Genomic DNA, 11,273 nt, shown 5'->3' on the forward strand with positions numbered 1-11,273 from the left:
TAATCGTACTCAGCCAGTATATACATTTTTGAGCTTATGATTTATGTAGAACTAGTTATTCCGCGCGCTTCGCTGCTTACGAATTGAATTTTTAGGAATTTATCGAAATTAAACAATGATAATTTTGATGTAATAACATATTTTATATATTGCAATGCTTTGTGATAAGCAATATTCTTTGTTTTGCCGTCGGTATAATGAATAATTAATGCCGAAGGTTTGCCTACTCGTGAGCACGCTACATACAGCTGACCATGTGAAAATACCGGATGCTCCAAATTTAAACCACAAATTCGCCGGCCCAAATTTAATCGTCTCGACATTTAACTTTAAAAACCAGACTGGTAGGTTTAAAACGCACACATTTTTAAAAGCAACAAATATACTTATACAAATTGCAATTTTTTCAGAAAATAATTTTTCACAAAAAAAATTATAAAAAAGAAAATCTATCATAGAATGTTCTGTTCTACAGAATGACACAAAATGACACAAAATGAAATGAAATAGGCGTTCAAACACACACTTTTGGACATAATTTTTTTGACTAAATTTTAATTCTTGAGGAACCTATTTATAGAAAATTACAAATTTGTTTGTGCAAACCAGGCCATCAATTAAAAAAAGCATCATGCAAATTGGTGCACACGTTGCGGAGATAGCCGCTTACACACAGATTTATTTCGACAAATTTATAATATAGATTTTACAAAATTGTATATTTTACATTTTTATACCCGTACTCAAAAAATAGTTAAGGGGTATATTAGAAATGTGGTAAAAGTGGATGTGTGCAACGCAAAGAAGAGGAAGTTTCCGACCCCATAAAGTATATATATTCTTGATCAGCATCAATAGCCGAGTCGATATAGCCATGTCCGTCTGTCCGTCCGTCTGTCCGTCTTGATGAGCGCCTAGATCTGAGAGATTATAAGAGCTAGAGAAACCAAATTTGGTTTCCAGACTCATGTGATATCCCACTGCTACAAGTGTATTTCAAAATTTCGCCCCGCCCCCTTCCGCCCCCACAAAGACGAAAATCTGTGGCAGGCACAATTTTTAAGATACGATAAAACTAAAAACGCAGTATCGTAAAAAATGACCATATCTAACAGATTGCCGATCTGATTCAGATCGGATCATAATTATAGCCAGAATGAAGAAAATAGTTTTCAGTTGCTTGACTCGCCTCTACCAGCCAGATTCACGCTACTCATTCTCTTTCTCGCTCGCACACTCTGCCTCGTTCAGTGCCCGAGCAACCCCTAGCGGAGGAGATGTAGAATCTAAATGGTACATGTATAATCTACATGTTAGATGTAAAATATACATTTTAGATGTATATGTAGATGTAGATAGCAGATGTAGCAAAAAAATGTAATATATAAAAATTATAGTCATTCTCTACGATACTGCGTTTTTCGTTTTCTCGTATTTTCAAAATTCTGCCTGCCACAGATTTTCATTCTTTGTGTGAGCGGAAGGAGACGGGGCGAAATTTTGAAAGTAGTAGTGTGATATTACATGAGTCTGGAAACCAAATTTGGTTTCTCTAGCTTTTATAGTCTCTGAGATCTAGGCGCTCATTAAGACGGACAGACGGACGGAAAGACGGAGATGGCTATAGCGACTCGGCTATTGATGCTGATCAGGATATAATACTTTATGGGGGTCGAAAACGTTTCCTTCTCTGCGTTGCACACATCCAGTTTTACCAAAAATACAGTTAAGGGGTATAAACTTTTTTTGAGTACAGGTATGAAAAAAATCCTCAAGCTACAACTTCCTGGCCAAGTGAAGGCCAGATATAACCAAGCGGTGGCCGTGATCCAAGAGTGGCTGACATTAGTGGGCCTAAGGCTGGGTGAACACAAGACGGAAGCGGCATTGATTTCCAGCCGCAAGAAAGTGGAGGTTGCGACAGTGCGAGATGGCTCCGTCGAGATCACATCCTCGCTACCTTGGGGTACTGCTGGACACTCGCCTCTCCTTCCGGGGGCACCTCGAAGCAGCTAGCAAGAAGGCAGCAGTCCTAGGCAGGGCCCTGATACGCATGATGCTTAACACGAGGGGACCCAAACAAGGCCGCAGACTCCTGCTTCAGTCAGTCCGAAAGGCGGTCATGATGTTCGCAGCCCCAATCTGGGCTGAGGCGGCGAGGATCAAGTCCTACAGAAAAGGGCTAGACACGACGCACCGGTTGGGAGCCCTGCGAGTCTGCTGCGGCTTTCGATCCCTCTCGGAAGAAGCGGCTCTGGTCATCGCCGGAATGCTCCCAGTGGTGGTACTAGCCGAGGAAGCTAGGAAAATCTCGTTGGAGCTCGACGTTTTCACTCAAAATCGCTCCCCGGCAGCTAGGAGACAAATAAAGACTGCGGCGAAGGAAAGAAGCCTATTTAGGTGGCAGAGCCGCTGGGCCACATTACAAAAGGGAAGATGGATGCATACCCCAATTCCGGACATCTGTGGGTGGGTCAACAGGAGGCATGGAGAAGTCAACTTTTGGCTAACCCAACTCCTAAGCGGGCACGGCTGCTTTAGAAGCTATCTCCGTAGATTCGGGCACGTCGATGACGCAAACTGCACGATGTGCGGTGTTGAGGAGAGCGCGAAGCACATACTCTTCACCTGCCGAAGGTTCGCAGAGCAGCGGTTGGACATAGGAGGAGACTCGGTAAGTGCGGGTGCCCTCACGAGCGAGATGCTACGTAGCGAAAAACACTGGTCCCGAGCATCTGAGTACGCATCAGAGGTCATGCGGAAGCTGAGAGAGTTGGAGCGGCTACGCAACGGCGTAGAAGGGCGGGTCTATTACCCTATTTTAGTAAGCACATATAAATAATACCCACTGTACCAACAGTACTCAAGGGACCACACACTGTAACACTTTGTTGTAGTGTTTATGTAATTAACATTCCCAGACATATTTCAAGTGCGACGAAATACGATCACACACATCTAATAACATAATGAAACCATGAAAAACAGTGTCGACAATATATGAAGAAAGAGACCTGAGAAATGCACGACAGCGCTACCAAGAGCGCCCACCGTAAAGTGAGAGAGGCAAAGGCGAAGCAGAAGAAAAAAGACAAAAAGAAAAAAATAATATATGAAGATAAAGACCTGAGAAAGGCACCGACAGCGCTACTAAGAGCGCCCACCGTAAAGTGAGAGAGGAAAAGGACCGCCCCTTTCACCGCCGCTGGCACAATTAATAAACGCACGTGGGAATCAAGCTGGAGACGGATCTGGTAAATGCTGCTCCTATCGAACAAAGGGACAAGCCAAGCCCAAAAGAGGCTTTCGAGCTGTGTTCAACCGATGGAAAACGCGCACTCACAATAGCTGAGCATAGGGCTCGCCAAAAACCAACAGAGAAGCCCAAGAAGAAAAGGAGTGGGAGAAGAACAAAACTCCTCCAACAGCAGCGGCTTTCAATAGACCTAATAAAATCTGCGAAAACAGCACAGGAGAGGCAACAACATGAGGAATCTTTTGAAACAACTTTGCACTGGTGCAAAGCAACGCAAAGGGCAGTCTTAATTAATGCCAATGCCTCATTTGCCTCTATTTTTAAACCTACCCACAAGCTGTTGCGTGCAAACGCTGCTTAAAAAACGAACCACTTATTAGGCTTTTACCAAAAACATATGGCTGATATTTTAATTATATCAAGCAAAAACATGTAAATCAGCCATATGTAACTCACACCTAATTTTCTATTAAGAAATGTAACTAATTACGTGAGCAGTTATATACATATGTAAGATTTATAATATAGAATTGTTTTATTATTAATTCAAATACAGTTAGAGATTACATGATTTAAAAAACAGGTCAACTTGATTAATTGTTCTTATAACTCCCGTACAACCTTCCGCTGCTACTTCCAAAAACCGACTCTGACTATCGACTTCCTCTTATCGCCTTGCGCTATCGCCTTCTACCTTATATCGGTACATCTTACCGATAGTATCTTAAAATTAATGTCATGTCATATCCGCTTGATACCCTTACTCTTTACATTCGGCCGAAGAAGATCTGTCCCAGGTGATAATATCTCATCGTTTTCGGATATAGAACATCATAGCTTCATGTTGTCAATACTCGTTGCTGTAATATTCGGCCCTTCAACGTTTGCCACCTTTCTGACGTCATAGCGACCGTTACGTTTTACATTAACGACTTCATATGGGCCTAGATAATCGCTGGCCAACTTGCGACCTGCGACGAACTGCGTCCTCTTGATTGCCACCATATCTCCCACTCTGTAGCCGTGCTCAGCTCGACGTTTTTTTTATCGTAATTGCGCTTGTAGACCTTTTGTGCCTAATCGATGTTGTGTCTCGCTTGGTTACGCAGCTCTTGGCGCTCGTTGTTAAACTGCGCAACCAACTCCTCGTTGAGTACCTCCAATAGTCGACTCTCAGCTTGGATATGCATCTTAGTCCCAAACATGACCTCGAATGGCGACGACTTCAATGTTGAATGGATATGCGAATTAATCGCCATCTGGCCCTGTGGCACATACTTGTACCACTTGGACGACTCCTGGACCGACAACTTAGCGATGATGCCCAAAATTGAACGGTTCACCCGTTCAATCTGTCTGTTCTGTCTGCCTCTCGCCACACCTGTCGTTGTCCACACATGTTCGACTTTATTCTCGTTGAGAAACTCGCTAAATGCGTTGGATGTAAACGCTGCTCCTCTATCGCTGTTTATGCGTTTGGGAAAGTCAAACACAAATGACAAATCAGTCATCCTCTTCACAACTTCTTCGTATCCCCTTGACTTGGTTGGAAACAGCCAGACGAACTTGGAGAACGCATCCACCGCAGCAAAAATGTATTTACATTGCTTGGCTGTCGCGTCCATTGGGCCCAAATGATCAAATGAAAATGATAGCCCTCCTGCTTGCCCAATTTTTAGCTGAAAATGATAAAACGGATACAATTAGCAATTACCTTTGCTACTTTCCTTTTTAAGATGCGGGATCCAGTATTGCTACTGAATTGAGTGCATCGTCTTCGCTGTGGAGAAATTACCGATTTCGTGCGATCCTTGAATGATTTCTCTTTCCATCAGCTTTGGGACAACCAATACGTCATTGGCATTCACAACTTTGGAGAGAAGACCTCCTTTTAGCTTGTAGTCTTGGAATGGGTGCTGCTTCAGGATCTCTACTGTGAAATTTATGAAATCGTCATTCTGCTGCGCCTTCTTTATCCTTGCTGTCAACTCCGTTGTCACAACCATGCAAGTTTGTGGACAACGGCTGAGACAGTCCACATGTCTCATTCTGTCCCCTGGGCGATGTACTGCTTAAATGTGAAGTCCTCCATATACAGGATCCACTGGGAAGCTTCTCTCGGTATGTCTGCTTTGGTTGTTGTCTGTTTAAACGCCACACAATCAGTAGCAACATCAAATTTGATCCCCAACAGGTAGTGATGAAACTTCTTGAGTGCGAGGAATGCTGCTTTGACCTCTAACTAGAAGCTGTGACGTTTGGATTCAGCTTCTGTAGTCTTTTTACTCCAGTAGTAGACGGGATGGAAACTGCCATCAAACTGCTGCAACAATAGAGCTCCGAAACCTTCCTTGGACGCATCCGTGTGGAGTTCCGTTGGCGCTTCTCGTGAGTAGATATGTAATACAGGTGCAATTACAAGTCGCTTCTTTAAGGTGTTTAGCGACTGCTTCTCTGCTTCGCCAATGTTGAAAACTGCTTCTTTACTGAGTAGATTTGTGAGCGTCCGTGCAACTTGTGCGTACCCAGGAATGAACTTTCTAAAAAAACCTGTGAGTCCAAGAAACGCTTGAACTGCTTTGATATCCTTCAGCGTAGCAAATTGACTAACTGCTGCTGTCTTCTCTTTGCCGGGCCAGATTTTCCCGTCCTCAATAATATGGCCAAGAAAGTTAATGCGGGGCTGCATGAAGCTACATTTCTTCCACTTGATCTTTAGGCCAAATTACGCAGCTGTATCTGAACCAATTTCGTTTTCTTCATGCAAAGCTCGGGCAACGTTATTAATATTTGTCTCAATGAGAAATCAACAAAGAAAAATAAATGTAAACCAAATGCAAAACCCATCTAATAACATAATGAAACCATGAAAAACAGTGTCGACAATATATGAAGAAAGAGACCTGAGAAATGCACGACAGCGCTACCAAGAGCGCCCACCGTAAAGTGAGAGAGGCAAAGGCGAAGCAGAAGAAAAAAGACAAAAAAAAAAAATAATATATGAAGATAAAGACCTGAGAAAGGCACCGACAGCGCTACTAAGAGCGCCCACCGTAAAGTGAGAGAGGCAAAGGATCGCCCCTTTCACCGCCGCTGGCACAATTAATAAACGCATGAGAGGCCTGACGGCCCTTGCGCAATCGTGGGAATCAAGCTGGAGACGGATCTGGTAAATGCTGCTCCTATCGAACAAAGGGACAAGCCAAGCCCAAAAGAGGCTTTCGAGCTGTGTTCAACCGATGGACAACGCGCACTCACAATAGCTGAGTATAGGGCTCGCCAAAAACCAACAGAGAAGCCCAAAAAGAAAAGGAGTGGGAGAAGAACAAAACTCCTCCAACAGCAGCGGCTTTCAATAGACCTAATAAAATCTGCGAAAACAGCACAGGAGAGGCAACAACATGAGGAATCTTTTGAAACAACTTTGCACTGGTGCAAAGCAACGCAAAGGGCAGTCTTAATTAATGCCAATGCCTCATTTGCCTCTATTTTTAAACCTACCCACAAGCTGTTGCGTGCAAACGCTGCTTAAAAAACGAACCACTTATTAGGCTTTTACCAAAAACATATGGCTGATATTTTAATTATATCAAGCAAAAACATGTAAATCAGCCATATGTAACTCACACCTAATTTTCTATTAAGAAATGTAACTAATTACGTGAGCAGTTATATACATATGTAAGATTTATAATATAGAATTGTTTTATTATTAATTCAAATACAGTTAGAGATTACATGATTTAAAAAACAGGTCAACTTGATTAATTGTTCTTATAACTCCCGTACAACCTTCCGCTGCTACTTCCAAAAACCGACTCTGACTATCGACTTCCTCTTATCGCCTTGCGCTATCGCCTTCTACCTTATATCGGTACATCTTACCGATAGTATCTTAAAATTAATGTCATGTCATATCCGCTTGATACCCTTACTCTTTACATTCGGCCGAAGAAGATCTGTCCCAGGTGATAATATCTCATCGTTTTCGGATATAGAACATCATAGCTTCATGTTGTCAATACTCGTTGCTGTAATATTCGGCCCTTCAACGTTTGCCACCTTTCTGACGTCATAGCGACCGTTACGTTTTACATTAACGACTTCATATGGGCCTAGATAATCGCTGGCCAACTTGCGACCTGCGACGAACTGCGTCCTCTTGATTGCCACCATATCTCCCACTCTGTAGCCGTGCTCAGCTCGACGTTTTTTTTATCGTAATTGCGCTTGTAGACCTTTTGTGCCTAATCGATGTTGTGTCTCGCTTGGTTACGCAGCTCTTGGCGCTCGTTGTTAAACTGCGCAACCAACTCCTCGTTGAGTACCTCCAATAGTCGACTCTCAGCTTGGATATGCATCTTAGTCCCAAACATGACCTCGAATGGCGACGACTTCAATGTTGAATGGATATGCGAATTAATCGCCATCTGGCCCTGTGGCACATACTTGTACCACTTGGACGACTCCTGGACCGACAACTTAGCGATGATGCCCAAAATTGAACGGTTCACCCGTTCAATCTGTCTGTTCTGTCTGCCTCTCGCCACACCTGTCGTTGTCCACACATGTTCGACTTTATTCTCGTTGAGAAACTCGCTAAATGCGTTGGATGTAAACGCTGCTCCTCTATCGCTGTTTATGCGTTTGGGAAAGTCAAACACAAATGACAAATCAGTCATCCTCTTCACAACTTCTTCGTATCCCCTTGACTTGGTTGGAAACAGCCAGACGAACTTGGAGAACGCATCCACCGCAGCAAAAATGTATTTACATTGCTTGGCTGTCGCGTCCATTGGGCCCAAATGATCAAATGAAAATGATAGCCCTCCTGCTTGCCCAATTTTTAGCTGAAAATGATAAAACGGATACAATTAGCAATTACCTTTGCTACTTTCCTTTTTAAGATGCGGGATCCAGTATTGCTACTGAATTGAGTGCATCGTCTTCGCTGTGGAGAAATTACCGATTTCGTGCGATCCTTGAATGATTTCTCTTTCCATCAGCTTTGGGACAACCAATACGTCATTGGCATTCACAACTTTGGAGAGAAGACCTCCTTTTAGCTTGTAGTCTTGGAATGGGTGCTGCTTCAGGATCTCTACTGTGAAATTTATGAAATCGTCATTCTGCTGCGCCTTCTTTATCCTTGCTGTCAACTCCGTTGTCACAACCATGCAAGTTTGTGGACAACGGCTGAGACAGTCCACATGTCTCATTCTGTCCCCTGGGCGATGTACTGCTTAAATGTGAAGTCCTCCATATACAGGATCCACTGGGAAGCTTCTCTCGGTATGTCTGCTTTGGTTGTTGTCTGTTTAAACGCCACACAATCAGTAGCAACATCAAATTTGATCCCCAACAGGTAGTGACGAAACTTCTTGAGTGCGAGGTATGCTGCTTTGACCTCTAAATAGAAGCTGTGACGTTTGGATTCAGCTTCTGTAGTCTTTTTACTCCAGTAGTAGACGGGATGGAAACTGCCATCAAACTGCTGCAACAATAGAGCTCCGAAACCTTCCTTGGACGCATCCGTGTGGAGTTCCGTTGTCGCTTCTCGTGAGTAGATATGTAATACAGGTGCAATTACAAGTCGCTTCTTTAAGGTGTTTAGCGACTGCTTCTCTGCTTCGCCAATGTTGAAAACTGCTTCTTTACTGAGTAGAACTTTCTAAAAAAACCTGTGAGTCCAAGAAACGCTTGAACTGCTTTGATATCCTTCAGCGTAGCAAATTGACTAACTGCTGCTGTCTTCTCTTTGCCGGGCCAGATTTTCCCGTCCTCAATAATATGGCCAAGAAAGTTAATGCGGGGCTGCATCAAGCTACATTTCTTCCACTTGATCTTTAGGCCAAATTGCGCAGCTGTATATAGAACCAATTTCGTTTCTTCATGCAAAGCTCGGGCAACGCGGCGTTAACAATAATGTCGTCCATATAAAGCTGCATAACATCAGAGTTGATCAATTCTTGAAAAATATAGTATACAAACCGAATAAACGCAGCTGGCAAGTTCTTAAATCCGAAAGGCGCTTTATAAAACTCGAATAATCCCTCTTTCGTGACGAAGGCCGCTCTTCGATTGGAACATGGAAAAATCCATTTTCAAGGTCCATTATGGTAAACCACTTAGCAGACTCCAGCTTTTCCAAGACTTCCTCCATGATCGGGACTGGGAAACAGTCCATCAATACCATGCTGTTCAATTTTCTGCAGTCTACACAAACTCGAAGTGTACCATCTTTCTTCTTCACAACTACAACTCGGCTTGCCACATTTGAAGATGACTTGCGTTCGATTCCTTTCTCGATCCATTCTTCTACTTGCTTCTTTACAGCGCTGGCTTCGTCTGTGAATAAACGACTCGGAGAATGATGAAATGGCTTGATTACTCCGTCGGGAACAATTTGCAGTTGGATTGCACACTGCTTTGGCACTTCTGTGGGCATCTGGTAACTGCTTTTTATCATCTGTTCAGCGTCTGTGCGATATTGCGGTGGAGCTACAAAGGATGACTCTTCAGTGACATTATATTAAGAGCATACTTATCTATCGACTTAGGATCTTCGCCCAGCTTCGAAAACGTGTATTCTTTCATATCAGCGACGAAACGAAACTTTTCGATGAAATCGTGTCCCAACAGTGCATCGAAATCAATTTGGCTACTGGGTACGACTAGAAACTTCTGGTTAGTCTGAATCTTATCCACCGTAATCTCTGCATTAAAGTATCCAACAGGCTTCGTTGTTATATGGCCAAGACCACGCAACGTAGTTTTGCATTTTAAAAGTTCAACGTTTTTCATTCTCTTTAACACATTTTCTTTGATTATGGTTACATCTGAATCTGTATCTACATGACAGTCGACTTCAATGCCATTTATCTGAATTTTTTTCATGCGATTGCGATCTGAAACATTTCGTACTGTATCAACTTTATCGGCTTCATAAGGACTGTTACGCGAAATGTGACCATTCTGATTACACTTAAAACATCGGCTTTACAATCTTTGCGTTTATGCTCTCCTGATCCACAATTATAGCAGTATTCGTTTTTACTGCCTGACCCACTTTGCTGTTTATAATTCGGCTTATGTTGTTCTTTATTGCCCTTTTTCTTCGGTATGTTCAAACGCTCGTAGATATCGAATGATATCGATGATTTACATCGATACATGGCATACTTGTTTCTTATATCCAAACCGATTACAATATGGCTTATGACAGCCACGTCTTCAACATGTCCAACTGCAGCTATTTTTCTCATCTGAAGCAAGTACTCATGCAGCGACTCATTACTCTTCTCCTTTCTTTCTTGCAGCTGTTGATGAATGTCTGCACTATTGTAGCTAAATGTAAATTCCTCCAATAATACGAATTTGAGCTCTCCATAGGTGCACACGCTTTCAGCTTCTAGAAAAAGTTTAGCTGCACCGATCATCTTTCCTCTGGCATGCACATACTTTTGCTTTTCAGTAAGCTCATATGCGTCGGCATTTTTTTCAAAAATCTCGAACCATTTTTCTATTGGGACCGATTTGCCATCACCCTCATTCACAACTTTTCCAAAATTATCTGGAGCGACTTTTCTTTGGACTTCTCGTTCCTCCTCAGCTAGCACTTTTAAACTTAGCATCCGATCAATTTTGTCCTCACCTTTGTTTTCCATATTCCCAACATTTTCCATCTCGTTTGCACTCTGGCGCGACGTTCCTGCTACAGCTTCTGCCATCTCCTTCTCTTTCCAATGCAGCGGCTGCGGCGTGTTCATTATTTTTTTTTTTCGGTACAAAACCGTGTCTCTGCGTGTCTTTTCTGCCTGTCTCTGCGTGTCTCAACGGTTATTTTCTGCTTGTCTGTTCCGCCTTTTCTGCCTGTGTATGTGTACCACACCAACTGTGGCTGCGTGTCTATATATGTGTGTGTACCCTGCAGTTACAAGTCACTTTTCACTCGTGATTCATTCGGTGAATCACTAATGGCATGTCCTCTGCCACTGGTGACTCACTGGTGAAACTC

At 43.0% G+C, this 11,273-nt stretch overlaps 1 pseudogene; it reads right to left on the minus strand.

Annotated features, from left to right (window-relative positions):
• Window positions 1–3,997: 3,997 nt before the first annotated feature.
• LOC121405252 lies at window positions 3,998–11,025 on the minus strand (annotated as a pseudogene).
• Between the last annotated feature and the right edge of the window lie 248 nt (window positions 11,026–11,273).

The sequence above is a fragment of the Drosophila obscura genome, unplaced genomic scaffold (assembly GCF_018151105.1).
Source record: "Drosophila obscura isolate BZ-5 IFL unplaced genomic scaffold, ASM1815110v1 contig_87, whole genome shotgun sequence".
NCBI lineage: Eukaryota > Metazoa > Arthropoda > Insecta > Diptera > Drosophilidae > Drosophila > Drosophila obscura.